Source organism: Durio zibethinus, unplaced genomic scaffold, assembly GCF_047325235.1.
Source record: "Durio zibethinus cultivar Kanyao isolate XHJ-2024 unplaced genomic scaffold, ASM4732523v1 HiC_scaffold_2, whole genome shotgun sequence".
NCBI classification, from domain to species: domain Eukaryota; kingdom Viridiplantae; phylum Streptophyta; class Magnoliopsida; order Malvales; family Malvaceae; genus Durio; species Durio zibethinus.
The window spans coordinates 797,899-800,398 of NW_028323043.1; positions in this window are offsets into that span (position 1 = coordinate 797,899).

The window sequence follows — 2,500 nt, forward strand, 5'->3', positions numbered from 1 at the left end:
GTCGAGGCAACCGCCAGCACCAGGGCCCAGCGTGTGCCGATGGTGGTCGAGGCAACCGCCCGCACCAGGGCCCAGCGTGTGCCGATGGTGGTCGAGGCAACCGCCCGCACCAAGGCCGAGCGTGTGCCGATGGTGGTCGAGGCAAGCGCCCGCACCAGGGCCCAGCGTGTGCCGATGGTGGTCGAGGCAAGCGCCCTCACCAAGGCCGAGCGTGTGCCGATGGTGGTCGAGGCAACCGCCCGCACCAGGGCCCAGCGTGTGCCGATGGTGGTCGAGGCAAGCGCCCGCACCAAGGCCGAGCGTGTGCCGATGGTGGTCGAGGCAAGCGCCCGCACCAGGGCCCAGCGTGTGCCGATGGTGGTCGAGGCAAGCGCCCTCACCAAGGCCGAGCGTGTGCCGATGGTGGTCGAGGCAACCGGCCGCACCAAGGGCCGGCGTGTGCCGATGGTGTTCGAGGCAACCGCCCGCACCAGGGCCCAGCGTGTGCCGATGGTGGTCGAGCCAGGAGCCCGCACCAAGGGCCGGCTTGTGCCGATGGTGTTCGGGGCAAGCGCCCGCACCAGGGCCCAGCGTGTGCCGATGGTGCTGGGGGCAAGCGCCCGCCCCAGGGCCCAGCGTGTGTCGATGGTTATCGGGGCAACCGGCCGCACCAGGGCCCAGGGTCTGCCGATGGTGCTCGAGGCAACCGCCCGCACCAAGGCTCAGCATGTGCCGATTGTGATCGAGGCAACAACCCACACCAGGGCCCAGCTTGTGCCGATGGCGGTCGAGGCAAGTGCCCGTACCGAAGGGCAGCCTATGCCGATGATGGTCGATGCATGTGCCATCACCATGCGTCATCATGTGCCATTGATGGTCGAGGCCTTGGCCGAAGTTCGATTTTGAGCCACGGTGCCCATGCTTGGCTCCAGCATGTGCTGGTGCCGCATTTTTTTCACTCGGGACAGCATCGCCGGAGCATCGCCGGAGCATCGCCGGAGTACCGCCGGAGAACCTGACCGGCGGCATTGGGGTTCCGGCGATTGGGAGGGGGGCCGGGGGGGTGTGCGCAAATGATGTGCGATGGGTGCTGGTACTTGGCCTTGTGTTGGCCCCCTATCCCTCATCAAACCTCTGAGAATTCACACCCCCTTAAAGAGCATTTGAGATTTTACAGGTTTGCTACCAGTAGCCGTTAAAGTGTCTGAAATGGGGACACTTTTTTCAAACGGTCACAAAATCTTCTCTACTTCGAGTTTTTAGCTGAATTTTTTTGTGCATGCCAACAAAAATAGAAGGATCATGCCTACAAAATTTGGTGCCAAAAATCCTTATAAAAAAATTTTAAAAAATCCCGAACCGCAAAAAGTTTCGAAAATCGTGAAAAATAGAAAACGAGTCATCTTCCAACGAAACTTCACGTGAAGGCTTAGGGGACCATTGTATGAATTTACAAGCCATAAAAATGGCATTGGCACGACAGAAATTTGAAGATGTGCCTAAACCCACCAGGGCCCAGCGTGTGCCGATGGTGGTCGAGGCAACCGCCCGCACCAGGGCCCAGCGTGTGCCGATGGTGCTCGAGGCAACCTGTCGCACCAGGGCCCAGCGTGTGCCGATGGTGATCGAGGCAACCTGCCGCACCAGGGCCCAGCGTGTGTCCATGGTGGTCGAGGCAAGCGCCCGCACCAGCGCCCAGCGTGTGCCGATGGTGCTCGAGGCAAGCGCCCGCACCAGGGCCCAGCGTGTGCCGATGGTGCTCGAGGCAAGCGCCCGCACCAGGGCCCAGCGTGTGCCGATGGTGGTCGAGGCAACCGCCCGCACCAGGGCCGATAGTGTGCCGATGGTGCTCGAGGCAACCTGTCGCACCAGGGCCCAGCGTGTGCCGATGGTGATCGAGGCAACCTGCCGCACCAGGGCCCAGCGTGTGTCCATGGTGGTCGAGGCAAGCGCCCGCACCAGCGCCCAGCGTGTGCCGATGGTGCTCGAGGCAACCTGCCGCACCAGGGCCCAGCGTGTGCCGATGGTGCTCGAGGCAACCTGCCGCACCAGGGCCCAGCGTGTGCCGATGGTGCTCGAGGCAACCTGCCGCACCAGGGCCCAGCGTGTGCCGATGGTGCTCGAGGCAACCGACCGCACCAGGGCGGAGCGTGTGCCGATGGTGGTCGAGGCAGGCGCCCGCACCAGGGCCCAGCGTGTGCCGATGGTGCTCGTGGCAACCGACCGCACCAGGGCCGACCGTGTGCCGATGGTGCTCGAGGCAAGCGGCCGCACCAGGGCCCAGCGTGTGCCGATGGTGGTCGAGGCAACCGCCCGCACCAGGGCCCAGCGTGTGCCGATGGTGCTCGAGGCAAGCGCCCGCACCAGGGCCGAGCGTGTGCCGATGGTGGTCGAGGCAAGCGCCCGCACCAGGGCCCAGCGTGTGCCGATGGTGCTCGAGGCAACCGACCGCACCAGGGCGGAGCGTGTGCCGATGGTGGTCGAGGCAAGCGCCCGCACCAGGGCCCAGCGTGTGCCGATG